This window comes from Triticum dicoccoides, chromosome 4A (assembly GCF_002162155.2).
Source record: "Triticum dicoccoides isolate Atlit2015 ecotype Zavitan chromosome 4A, WEW_v2.0, whole genome shotgun sequence".
In the NCBI taxonomy this organism is placed as follows: Eukaryota; Viridiplantae; Streptophyta; class Magnoliopsida; order Poales; family Poaceae; genus Triticum; species Triticum dicoccoides.
In genome coordinates this window covers 629,301,470-629,315,317 of record NC_041386.1, presented here as the reverse complement: position 1 = coordinate 629,315,317, position 13,848 = coordinate 629,301,470, and the positions used below count along the sequence as shown (strand labels likewise).

General features: G+C 43.7%; 1 pseudogene; it reads left to right on the top strand.

Moving 5' to 3' along the window:
- Positions 1-13,848, top strand: part of LOC119283902 — a 126,420-nt pseudogene that overhangs the window by 45,973 nt on the left and 66,599 nt on the right.

Below are 13,848 nucleotides of genomic sequence, written 5' to 3'. Positions count from 1 at the left end.
TGATATGAAGGAATCAGGGTACGGTATTTTTCCTACCATCCTTTCAGTATTTCAATCCCCTGATTGGTTAATTGACACCGATGCCAATGTACATGTTTGTGTTGACGCCTCCATGTTTTTTCTTACCAGGCAACAGGGACTTCACCCGTGCTGATGGGGAACGGGTCACATGCCATCGTTCGAGGTGTTGGTATGGTCGATCTGAAGTTTACTTCGGGGAAGACTGTGCGTCTGAAGAACGTTCATCATGTGCCGTCCATTAATAAAAATCTCATTAGCGGTTGCCGTTTATGTCGAGATGGTTTTAAGTTGGTTTTAGAATCCAATAAAGTTGTAATTTCTAAGTGTGGACAATTTGTTGGAAAAGGCTATGAGTGCGGAGGCTCGCTCCGCCTATCTTTGTCAGATATTTGCACTAAAGTTATTAATAATGTTTGCCACAATAATGAGTCTGATATTAACTTTGGTTGCATGACGCGGTTAGCCAATATGAATTTAATTCCGAAAATCTCTACTGTCAAAGGCTCCAAGTGCCAAGTATGTGTGCAAGCTAAGCAACCCCGCAAGTCCCATAAGACTGTAGAGGCAAGAGACTTGGCGCCACTAGAGCTTATACATTCTGATCTTTGTGAGATGAATGGCGTGATGACAAAAGGTGGAAACAGATACTTCATGATGTTGATTGATGACTCCACTAGATATTGTTATGTGTATCTTCTAAAATCAAAAGATGAGGCTTTGACTTTCTTTAAAAACTATAAAGCTGAGGCAGAGAACCAACTTGATCGGAAAATTAAACGGCTTAGGTCCGATCGTGGTGGAGAGTATTTTTCCAATGAATTTGATCTGTTTTGTGCGGAACATGGTATAATCCATGAGAGGACGCCTCCCTACTCACCCCAGTCAAATGGAGTAGCTGAAAGAAAGAATCGAACTCTAACTGATATGGTTAAGACCATGTTAGACACTTCGGGTCTATCCAAGGAATGGTGGGGGGAGGCGCTAATGACTGCGTGTCATGTCCTAAACCGAGTTCCCACAAAGCATAAGACCATGACTCCATTTGAGCAATGGGAAAGGAAAAGGTTGAAACTCTCTTACCTACGTACTTGGGGTTGTTTGGCGAAAGTCAATATACCAATTCCCAAGAAGCGCAAGCTTGGACCAAAAACCGTGGATTGTGTTCTTCTGGGCTATGCTTTTCATAGCATCGGCTATAGATTTTTGATAATAAAATCTGAGGTATCCGACATGCATGTTGGTACGATTATGGAATCAAATGATGCAACTTTCTTTGAGGACATATTTCCTATGAAGGATATGTCAAGTTCATCAAATCAGGAGATACCTACTCCATCTAGTGAGGAATTCACTGTAATTCCTGAACCCACCATTGCGATGGAACATGTTGAGAATCCTGTTGAGGGTAACAATGGAACTCCTGTGAGGACTAAGAGACAGAGGACTGCAAAGTCTTTTGGTGATGATTTCATTGTGTACCTCGTGGATGACACACCCAGGACTATTTCAGAAGCCTGTGCATCTCCTGTTGCTGACTACTGGAAGGAAGCTGTACGCAGCAAGATGGATTCCATCTTAGCTAACGGTACCTGGGAGATCACTGACCGTCCATATGGGTGCAAACCTGTAGGATGTAAGTGGGTGTTCAAGAAGAAGCTTAGACCTGATGGTACGATTGAAAAGTACAAGGCACGGCTTGTGGCCAAGGGTTATACCCAGAAAGAAGGTGAAGACTTCTTTGTTACTTACTCACCCGTGGCTAGACTGACCACAATTCGGGTGCTACTATCACTGGCTGCCTCACATGGTCTTCTCGTTCATCAAATGGACGTTAAGATGGCTTTCCTTAATGGAGAGTTGAAGGAGGAAATTTACATGGATCAGCCAGATGGTTTTGTAGTACCTGGTCAGGAAGGAAAGGTGTGCAAGTTATTAAAGTCTTTATATGGCCTTAAACAAGCTCCTAAGGAGTGGCATGAGAAGTTCGAAAGAACATTAACTGCTGCCGGCTTTGTAGTAAACGATGGTGACAAGTGCGTGTACTATCGCTATGGTGGGGGCGAAGGAGTTATTCTTTGTCTGTATGTCGATGACATATTGATCTTTGGAACCAAACTTGATTTAATCAAGGAGGTTAAGGATTTCTTATCTCACTGTTTTGAGATGAAGGATCTAGGAGTAGCTGATGTTATCTTAAACATCAAGTTGTTGAGAGATGAGAATGGTGGGATCACACTGCTTCAGTCTCATTTTGTGGAAAAGTTCTTGAGTCATTTTGGGTATAGCGACTGCACGCCTTCTCCAACTCCATATGATGCTAGTGTGTTGCTTCGAAAGAATCGACGGGTTGCTAGAGATCAACTGAGGTATTCTCAGATTATTGGCTCGCTTATGTATTTGGCGAGTGCCACGAGGCCTGACATCTCTTTTGCTATGAGCAAGCTAAGTCGGTTTGTGTCAAAACCGGGAGATGATCATTGGCATGCGCTTGAGAGAGTTATGCGCTATTTGAAAGGCATCGCGAGCTATGGGATTCTCTACACCGGGTATCCAAGGGTGCTGGAGGGTTATAGTGACTCAAACTGGATATCTGATGCTGATGAGATTAGGGCCACAAGTGGTTATGTTTTTACACTTCGTGGTGGCGCTGTTTCCTGGAAGTCTTGCAAGCAGACCATCTTAACGAGGTCAACTATGGAAGCAGAACTCACAGCATTAGACACTGCCACTGTTGAAGCAGAGTGGCTTCGTGAACTCTTGATGGACTAACCTATGGTTGAAAAACCAATACCCACTATCCTGATGAACTATGATAATCAAACTGTGATCGTCAAGATAAACAGTTCTAAGGACAATATGAATTCCTCAAGGCATGTGAAGAGGAGACTAAAATCTGTCAGAAAATTGAGGAACTCCGGAGTTATTACGTTGGATTATATCCAAATGTTGAAAAACTTGGCAGATCCCTTCACAAAGGGTCTATCACGTAATGTGATATATAATGCATCAATGAAGATGGGTTTGAGACCCACCGCATGAGTTGTCCATAGTGGTAACCCACTCTATGTGATCGGAGATCCCGTGAAGTAGAAGTGGGAGACAAGTTGTTGGTCAGCTGGGAGGAGAGTATCCCTATATTAATTATCCCACTCCGTAAAGATGTAATACTCTCCTGATCTGCATGGCAGGTTGATAATTATCTTAATGTGTTCCAAGTGGCTTATTCAGGTAAGAAGAGATGTTGTCCTGCAGAACATCTTCTGAGGAACACACCTATATGAATTTGACTGTCAACGTCGCAATCTGTGAGAACTGGGTGTTCTCTAATAAATTCATGAAAGGCCCTGCAGTATGACGTATACGCTCCACCTGCGGGGAAGCCTTGCGGCAGCCCAGTATCGGTCAAGAATTTGTGTGAAACTAGTTTCACAGAAAACTTGTAGTTCAAGGCATAGTCCACTATTCAAGTTGTGATCTAGTGTAGCATAAATTTCTAAGTGGAAGTTCAACTTCACAGTCTGCACTAAGCACCGATATATAAAACAATGGTTTGGAACTAAATGATGAGATGTGCCAATGAGACTTTGTGGGGGATTGTTGGAATTTTGCTAGTAGGCCTTTGGCCCAAAGCCCAACTAAAATTCTGAAATTCTCTTGGCCCATTCGTGCACACATGTGAGTGGAGTGAGTGAGGCTAAAGTTTAGTCCCACATTGGAAGTTGAGAGAGAGTTGCACCTCTTTATAAGGTGAGCTCTTCTACCACTTGTATGAGCATGAGAAGAGGAGACCTACACGCGCGCTCCTCCTCCTCGCTCGCCTCGCCACGCCACGTCACGACGCGCCGCGGGTTGCGGGATTGAGCCGAGCCGAGGACAGAGCTATGCACGTTGTCTATATTTTTGCTGCACGGGAAAATCAATGAGTCATTAATTAATAATTAACTGACGCATTAATTACTGAACCGTTTTCGATTCTTTTGGATCGTGACCACTCGGACATGGGGTTTACTCCCACGACCTACCCGACCCGCAATATATAGTCAGGGCAGACGTCTACCCTAGCCGCCGCTTCGTATGGTTTCTCATCACCGTTCCAGATCATTGCGCCGCCAAGCTAGTCTTCTCCATCCCTCCTTCCGGCGTGCACCACGAGAAGGGACAGCAGGCCTCCGGAACCACGCCTCTCGTGATTCTGTATGGGAAAGGGTCGATCAGGTTTTTGGGGAGCGCACTCGCGCGACTGCTGGCAGCGACGACTTCGCGAACGACGACTTCTTCCCCGACCTCGGCAACCTCATCCTCGATGACATGGGCGACAACATCAACGCTGGCGGTGCTGCACCTGCTGCACCATATGTAATTCTATCCTTCCGGTTCGAGATCGTGGTAGAATTCATGTTTCTAGTATGTGCCCTAGATGTGATATGTTCATCTGCTATGCTAGTTCGCATGATTAGTTTAATCTCTACTGCTGTGGTCAAGATTTATATTCTGTTTATTCGGATTAAATCTCGTAGTAATTTGCTCATATTTCCTTCAATCCAAAAACCTGAATATAGGCAATTTACTCCGAGTGGTTTTGCTGCGCATCTGAAACCGCCTGCCTTTAAGGGGGCGCAATATAAGAGGTGGCGCACGAGAGCAGTCTACTGGTTTCAGACCATGGGCTGCTATGATGACACCAAGGGCAAGCCTGAGGGCGATCTTAATCCAGCACAGCTGGAAGCTTTTGAGAAGATCGATACCCTCTTTAAAGGCGCTCTTCTGAGTGTTCTTGATGACTCCATTGTGGATTCGTATATGTCGTTTGACAATGGCAAGGACATGTGGGCTGCGCTCGAGGCCAAGTTTGGTGCCTCGGACGCCGGCAGCGAGTTGTACGTCATGGAGCAATTCTATGACTACAAGATGACTGATGAGCGCCCTGTTGTACAGCAGGCTCATGAGATACAGTCGCTCGCAAAAGAACTTGAGTACTTCAAGTGTGTGTTACCGGACAAATTTGTTGCCGGAGGCATCATTGCCAAGCTTCCACCTTCGTGGAACAATTTTGCTACTTCCCTGAAACACAAGAGACAGGAGTTTTCCGTTGCGGATCTCATTGGTACTCTTGATGTTGAAGAGAAGGCGAGAGCAAAGGACACACATGCTCGAGTTGCTGAGCGAGGTTCTAGTGCCCACATGGTACAGAAGAAGAACTCCCAGCCCAACAAGTACAAAAACAATAAGAACAAAACTCAGGGCAAAGGCAAGTTTGATACAAAGAAAAAGCCATCACATTCTACCAACTTCAAGAAGAATTCTCATAAGAAGGGGAAGGGGCTTTGCCATGTCTGCGGTGATCCTAATCACTGGGCTCCAAAGTGTCCTAACCGCTTTGAGGAGCGCGAACATGAGAAGAGCGGCAAGTCCGCTAATGTTGTCATCGGTGATACTAATATGAAGGAATCAGGGTACGGTATTTTTCCTACCATCCTTTCAGTATTTCAATCCCCTGATTGGTTAATTTACACCGGTGCCAATGTACATGTTTGTGCTGACGCCTCCATGTTTTCTTCTTACCAGGCAACAGGGACGTCACCCGTGCTGATGGGGAACGGGTCACATGCCATCGTTCGAGGTGTTGGTATGGTTGATCTGAAGTTTACTTCGGGGAAGACTGTGCGTCTGAAGAACGTTCATCATGTGTCGTCCATTAATAAAAATCTCGTTAGCGGTTCCCGTTTATGTCGAGATGGTTTTAAGTTGGTTTTCGAATCCAATAAATTTGTAATTTCTAAGTGTGGACAATTTGTTGGAAAAGGCTATGAGTGCGGAGGCTTGTTCCGCCTATCTTTGTCAGATATTTGCACTAAAGTTATTAATAATATTTGCCACAATAATGAGTCTGATATTAGGCATTCATAACTCTGTCATATTAACTTTGGTTGCATGACGCGGTTAGCCAATATGAATTTAATTCCGAAAATCTCTACTGTCAAAGGCTCCAAGTGCCAAGTATGTGTGCAAGCTAAGCAACCTCGCAAGTCCCATAAGACTGCAGAGGCAAGAGACTTGGCGCCACTAGAGCTTATACATTCTGATCTTTGTGAGATGAATGGCGTGATGACAAAAGGTGGAAAGAGATACTTCATGACGTTGATTGATGACTCCACTAGATATTGTTATGTGTATCTTCTGAAATCAAAAGATGAGGCTTTGACTTTCTTTAAAAACTATAAAGCTGAGGCAGAGAACCAACTTGATCGGAAAATTAAACGGCTTAGGTCCGATCGTGGTGGAGAGTATTTTTCCAATGAATTTGATCTGTTTTGTGCGGAACATGGTATAATCCATGAGAGGACGCCTCCCTACTCACCCCAGTCAAATGGGGTAGCCGAAAGAAAGAACCAAACTCTAACTGATATGGCTAACACCATGTTAGACACTTCGGGTCTATCCAAGGAATGGTGGTGGGAGGCGCTAATGACTGCGTGTCATGTCCTAAACCGAGTTCCCACAAAGCATAAGACCATGACTCCATTTGAGCAATGGGAAAGGAAAAGGTTGAAACTCTCTTACCTACGTACTTGGGGTTGTTTGGCGAAAGTCAATATACCAATTCCCAAGAAGCGCAAGCTTGGACAAAAACCGTGGATTGTGTTCTTCTGGGCTATGCTTTTCATAGCATCGGCTATAGATTTTTGGTAATAAAATCTGAGGTATCCGACATGCATGTTGGTACGATTATGGAATCAAATGATGCAACTTTCTTTGAGGACATATTTCCTATGAAGGATGTGTCGAGTTCATCAAATCAGGAGATACCTACTCCATCTAGTGAGGAATTCACTGTAATTCCTGAACCCTCCATTGCGATGGAACACGTTGAGAATCCTGTTGAGGGTAACAATGGAACTCCTGTGAGGAGTAAGAGACAGAGGACTGCAAAGTCTTTTGGTGATGATTTCATTGTGTACCTCGTGGATGACACACCCAGGACTATTTCAGAAGCCTATGCATCTCCTGATGCTGACTACTGGAAGGAAGCTGTACGTAGCGAGATGGATTCCATCTTAGCTAACGGTACCTGGGAGATCACTGACCGTCCATATGGGTGCAAACCTGTAGGATGTAAGTGGGTGTTCAAGAATAAGCTTAGACCTGATGGTACGATTGAAAAGTACAAGGCACGGCTTGTGGCCAAGGGTGATACCCAGAAAGAAGGTGAAGACTTCTTTGATACTTACTCACTCGTGGCTAGACTGACCACAATTCGGGTGCTACTATCACTGGCTGCCTCACATGGTCTTCTCGTTCATCAAATGGACGTTAAGACGGCTTTCCTTAATGGAGAGTTGAAGGAGGAAATTTACATGGATCAGCCAGATGGTTTTGTAGTACCTGGTCAGGAAGGAAAGGTGTGCAAGTTATTAAAGTCTTTATATGGCCTTAAACAAGCTCCTAAGGAGTGGCATGAGAAGTTCGAAAGAACATTAACTGTTGTCGGCTTTGTAGTAAACGATGGTGACAAGTGCGTGTACTATCGCTATGGTGGGGGCGAAGGAGTTATTCTTTGTCTGTATGTCGATGACATATTGATCTTTGGAACCAAACTGGATTTAATCAAGGAGGTTAAGGATTTCTTATCTCGCTGTTTTGAGATGAAGGATCTAGGAGTAGCTGATGTTATCTTAAACATCAAGCTGTTGAGAGATGAGAATGGTGGGATCACACTGCTTCAGTCTCATTATGTGGAAAAGGTCTTGAGCCGTTTTGGGTATAGCGACTGCACGCCTTCTCCAACTCCTTATGATGCTAGTGTGTTGCTTCGAAAGAATCGACGAATTGCTAGAGATCAACTGAGGTATTCTCAGATTATTGGCTCGATTATGTATGTGGCGAGTGCCACGAGGCCTGACATCTCTTTTGCTGTGAGCAAGCTGAGTCGGTTTGTGTCAAAACCGGGAGATGATCATTGGCATGCGCTTGAGAGAGTTATGCGCTATTTGAAAGGCACCGCGAGCTATGGGATTCACTACACCGGGTATCCAAGGGTGCTGGAGGGTTATAGTGACTCAAACTGGATATCTGATGCTGATGAGATTAAGGCCACAAGTGGTTATGTTTTTACACTTCGTGATGGCGCTGTTTCCTGGAAGTCTTGCAAGCAGACCATCTTAACAAGGTCAACTATGGAAGCAGAACTCACAGCATTAGACACTGCCACTGTTGAAGCAGAGTTGCTTCGTGAACTCTTGATGGACTTACCTATGGTTGAAAAACCAATACCCCCTATCCTGATGAACTGTGATAATCAAACTGTGATCGTCAAGATAAACAGTTCTAAGGACAATATGAAGTCCTCAAGGCATGTGAAGAGGAGACTAAAATCTGTCAGAAAATTGAGGAACTCCGGAGTTATTAGGTTGGATTATATCCAAACGTCGAAAAACTTGGCAGATCCCTTCACAAAGGGTCTATCACGTAATGTGATAGATAATGCATCGATGGAGATGGGTTTGAGACCCACCGCATGAGTTGTCCATAGTGGTAACCCACTCTATGTGATCGGAGATCCCGTGAAGTAGAAGTGGGAGACAAGCTGTTGGTCAGCTGGGAGGAGAGTATCCCTATATTAATTATCCCACTCCGTAAAGATGTAATACTCTCCTGATCTGCATGGCAGGTTGATAATTATCTTAATGTGTTCCAAGTGGCTTATTCGGGTAAGCAGAGATGTTGTCCTGCAGAACATCTTCTGAGGAACACACCTATATGAATTTGACTGTCAACGTCGCAGTCTGTGAGAACTGGGTGTTCTCTAATAAATTCATGAAAGGCCCTGGAGTATGACGTATACGCTCCACCCGCGGGGAAGCCTTGCGGCAGCCCAGTATCGGTCAAGAATTTGTGTGAAACTAGTTTCACAGAAAACTTGTAGTTCAAGGCATAGTCCACTATTCAAGTTGTGATCTAGTGTAGCATAAATTTCTAAGTGGAAGTTCAACTTCACAGTCTCCACTAAGCACCGATATATAAAACAATGGTTTGGAACTAAATGATGAGATGTGCCAATGAGACTTTGTGGGGGATTGTTGGAATTTTGCTAGTAGGCCTTTGGCCCAAAGCCCAACTAAAATTCTGAAATTCTCTTGGCCCATTCGTGCACACATGTGAGTGGAGTGAGTGAGGCTAAAGTTTAGTCCCACATTGGAAGTTGAGAGAGAGTTGCACCTCTTTATAAGGTGAGCTCTTCTACCACTTGTATGAGCATGAGAAGAAGAGACCTACACGCGCGCTCCTCCTCCTCGCTCGCCTCGCCACGCCACGCCACGCCACGCCACGCCACGCCACGCCTCGTCATGACACGCCGCGAGTTGCGGGTTGCGGGTTGCGGGATTGAGCCGAGCCGAGGACAGAGCTATGCACGTTGTCTATATTTTTGCTGCATGGGAAAATCAATGAGTCATTAATTAATAATTAATGGACGCGTTAATTACTGAACCGTTTCCGATTGTTTTGGATCGTGACGACTCGGACGTGGGGTTTACTCCCACGACCTACCCGACCCGCAATATATAGTCAGGGCAGACGTCTACCCTAGCCGCCGCTTCGTATGGTTTCTCATCACCGTTCCAGATCATTGCGCCGCCAAGCTAGTCTTCTCCATCCCTCCTTCCGGCGTGCACCGCGAGAAGGGACAGCAGGCCTCCGGAACCCCGCCTCTCGTGATCCTGTACGGGAGAGGGACGATCAGGTTTTTGGGGAGCGCACTCGCGCGACTGCTGGCTGCGACGAATTTGCGAACGACGACTTCTTCCCCAACCTCGGCAACCTCATCCTCGACGACATGGACGACAACATCAACGCTGGCGGTGCTGCACCCGCTGCACCGTATGTGATTCTATCCTTCCTGTTCGAGATCGTGGTAGAATTCATGTTTCTAGTATGTGCCTAGATGTGATATGTTCATCTGCTATGCTAGTTCGCATGATTAGTTTAATCTCTACTGCTGTGGTCATGATTTATATTCTGTTTATTCGGATTAAAACTCGTAGTAATTTGCTCATATTTCCTTCACATATGTAGCAACTGTGTGTCTTTTACTTGCAATAACAGTTGTGCTTTCCATCGCATGCAGTCTGGGAGTCGCCGGGCCCAAGGTGGAGGTGCGGTTCGATGATCTCGCCGTGGAGGCACACGTCCGCATCGGCCGCCGGGAGCTGCCGACGCTGCTCAACTGCGCCGTCAACGCCGCACAGGTATGTCCGCATCGTTTTGGCCGGCGATCGACCAGCCTGTTGCCCTCCTACCATCTCCTCAAACTGTAGACACGATCTTCAAAGTGGTGCGTTGCTGGCGGCCGGGTAGGGGTGAATAAATAGAATCATGGCGAGCTGACGCCTCTCAGCCTGTTTCCCTGCTCCTAGTCAGTTGCTGCTTTGCATCGCTCCTACTCCTAGTCCTGGTCAGTTGATCGCTGTGATGTATATAAGCAGATCTTAGTTTTGGTGAACTGCCTAGTTACCTTTCGTGAACTGCTATGTCTTGACTGTTGAGGTACGACATGCATGTGGAAGCCCAAGACCTCTAGTTCATGCATCCTTGACTTTTAGCTCTCTAGCCTCTCCTTATGCAGTTTCTAACAGACAACGTGACTTCAACTAGCGGGCAAAGGGGCGGCGGCACACCGCGTCCGTGCAACTGCTCTTGACATATACAATTGTTGTTGCTGCTCAAAAACTATAACAACATAGTACACATGTCGGATGAGTGGAAAAGTATATCAGGTTAAAATATTATGGGGATACATTGCAGTGGCTAGATGAGACAAATTTGCTTATTAAAAAAGAAAATCCAGTGAAATGCAATAGTTTCTTTACAGTTAAGCTATCATAAGAAAATGTGAAATAGAAGATTGACAGGCTAAAACAGTGAGATCTTCTAGTAACACAGATCGTTTGACTCTCCAGTTGTGATAGTACATTCCTTTTTTTTTTACTCTGAAATCTTCAAATAGCTACTCCAAGTAGGAAGCAGACCATGGAGAAGCTGCTCGCATGCTTGTAAGTGTTCAAGGTACCCTATGCAAAGGCGTCAAAAAGTCAGCTTTAGGTTCCCTTCTCGTGGCATTTTCTGGAACTCTAATGGGTAATTCTGATGATTTTTTTTACAAAAATGACACCATACTCGGTGAACATGGGCTTACAACAGATCCTTATATGCCATGGAAAATAATGTGTTCATGTTATCATTTAAACGTTCTCTATGGCTCTAAATATTTGAGCAAAAAGATATTAATCCATGGTTTTGTTTATGACTTATTGAACCAAAACATCAAATTTACCTTAACCACAAGTCTGAAATTATTGGTAGAGTTAGTTCCAATTATAGTGCCACGATAAAGTGAGCTTATGTCATCTAAAAATATCACCGATTGCTTCTAACCACTAAGGGATAAAAGAAGAGAAACTAATAACTAAACTCACCAAACCTGAAATAGCTCATTATCCAAGGCAATCTAACACTGAAAAGAGTTCTTTCTGCAAAAGATTAAATTTGCTTGATCGCCATATTAAAATGTTGCCAAAGAACCAACCTTATGTTAATTCGAATTTTGCTTTGACCCACATAAAGAGAATTTTTTTCCCTGCTTGCTGATTTAGTTGCTAACAATGGTATTTACTAGCAAATGAATCAAGGCTAGTACTGGAAGATAGTTGTTTCATGTAAGAAAAGAGGACACACACAAAAATTGCCACAATAATGCTCATATGGACAGGCAAGCTTTGTCTTTTCCATGGTAGATGATAATCAATATACTCAATTCTTTCAAATGGATACACATGACAAATATATCATATGAAAAAAAGTTGGAAATGTCAAACATGCATGCCTAGCTAACTAGCTATAGGACAATGCTAGAAAGAACTTTTGAACTGATCGTATGTTTGCTTGATAATCCAAGAAGATTCATCTTTGAAGTGAAAATGCTTGTTGTCAATATGTGGAAGGAGGGCCGGAGAAACTTGCATGGAGCATCGAAACAATGTGTTGGTACACCCTTAAGAACTGGAATTGCTATCTGAATACCGATCACTTGAAAAACAATTCATCTATACATTTGAAGTCTGAGAAATTACATTGTGTTATTTGTAGTATTATATAAGATACAAATTTGCATACCTAGTTCTTTTGCATGGCGGAAACATCGAGAAATAAAATTAGAAAATTGACAACTAAAACTAACTATTGCCAAGGTGAGAATGGGATTTTCTTCATATATAGTGAAGTTGATGTCTAAGAAAGAATTCGATAATCTGGACCGAGATAAAAAATATAATTTATTAAAAGTATAAAGCTGGCATAAAGATAACTATTTTTAAAAAGGTGTAGTTGTAAAGCAGTGTATTCCTTTTTGACACCGAGTCAAAGCTGTGAACCAACCAAACGAACATGCATCAAAACACGGGTAGCGCGAACTGAGCGTAGCTCACATGGTTAGCTTCCTTCTGATGGTACCATCCCACTAGGATTCACGTCTTAGACTATGCCACGAGTGCTCGCATTTTCATAGATTTATTTCAGCCTTTTCGTTGATGTTTGTTCAGTAGGAGGAGATGTCACCGTCGACTACGAAGGCGCCTGTAGTGACTTCGTCAATCTCAAGATGTTGTGCTGGCTCGGTATCTCGGAGGTTCTCATAGAGGTAGAGTGTGTATGCGTGTGTTCATAGGGGTGAGTGTATGTGTGTGTACGTGGGCATCAAAGTGTGCTATGAAGACATCTGTGGTGACTTTGTCAATCTCAAGATATTGTATCGGCTCAGTATCTCGGAGGTGCTCATAGAGTTATGGTGTGTGTGCGCGCGTTCATAGGTGTGTATGTGCGTATGTGGGCATCAACATCGACTACCAAGACATCTGCGTTGACTTCGTCAATCTCAACATGTTGCGCCGGCTCAGTATCTCGGAGGTATTAATTGAGGTAGAGTGTGCATGCGCACGTTCATATGGGTGTGTGTATGTGAACATCTACGTTGTACTGCGTTAAAAAATCAGTAGCAAAACACAAAAGGAAAAATCCAATAATTAACCAAATAAAAAATCAAACACATGTCAGCTAAAATGGATTCATGCAAAGCACTTCAAATGCACGGCAGCAGCCCTTGCTTAGCTTCTTTAATTGTTTTATATATTACTCCATTCACTTCCTTACACAAGGCCACTTCATATTTGTATGTCTAACTAACAATTAACTTTACCACTAAAAATGAGTTCATGCCATAAAAGGTGTTATGCACATTTCAAACAACTTTCCGATGATATATTTTCGATGACATTCAATTCATATTTTGTTAACCAAAATTATAAGTCAAAGTTTGATACGGAAAATGAGATGGCCTTGTATAAAAAAAATGTAATTCGAGACAGAATTCTCTTTTTCAAAAAAAAACGAGGATCCACGAAGCTGTGGCAACCTGGGCCAAGCCGTGCTTGAGGAGGATGTGGATCACCTCCAGCACAAGCGGACTTGTGTAGTTCGACGTCAACACCTGAACTTAATGTTATTTCTCATGCATTGCTTTCCCTAGAGACACAACAAATAATACACGCATATGTATGTACTTGACGTTCGTACATGACCTTTTTTTAAACAATTCATAATTTGTAGTGTTACAGGAGAAAACAATTCAATATATGAGTGGGGCGGGGATTGCTTTTGCCTGAGTAAATACTTAAAGCCATTACATTTGGAGCACACTTCTAGGTGACCACCACCATTTCAATTTTTTTAAACACCACTTTTGGGATGAGTGGTCCCAAAAAGCACTTTGGTTTAGAG